The sequence below is a fragment of the Etheostoma spectabile genome, chromosome 6, assembly GCF_008692095.1.
Source record: "Etheostoma spectabile isolate EspeVRDwgs_2016 chromosome 6, UIUC_Espe_1.0, whole genome shotgun sequence".
In the NCBI taxonomy this organism is placed as follows: Eukaryota; Metazoa; Chordata; class Actinopteri; order Perciformes; family Percidae; genus Etheostoma; species Etheostoma spectabile.
In genome coordinates this window covers 184,374-184,697 of record NC_045738.1, presented here as the reverse complement: position 1 = coordinate 184,697, position 324 = coordinate 184,374, and positions in this window count along the sequence as shown.

Sequence of the window (324 nt, the reverse complement as noted above, 5' to 3'; positions counted from 1 at the left end):
GACTGGTCAGAGACCAATACATTCATGATTGAATAAATGACAAGAATAAAAAAACATGAATATTGTTTTACATATATGTTCACAGCGTGTATTGAAGTCATTTAATTTTTTTTCTAGTTGTTGTCCCTTTCTGATTGTTCTATATGAACATTAATTGTACAAAGAATTAGACATAGCTTATAGAGATTTGTGCATGGTTAAAACATGTTCTCACGTTGTAAAAAAGGGTTTGAAATTAAGCCTAAAGTCCTTAGGGTCCATTTCCCGAGGAACATTAGTTAATTTTAAACCCCCACACACTCAGTCGGGTCCGCTATGTTGGGC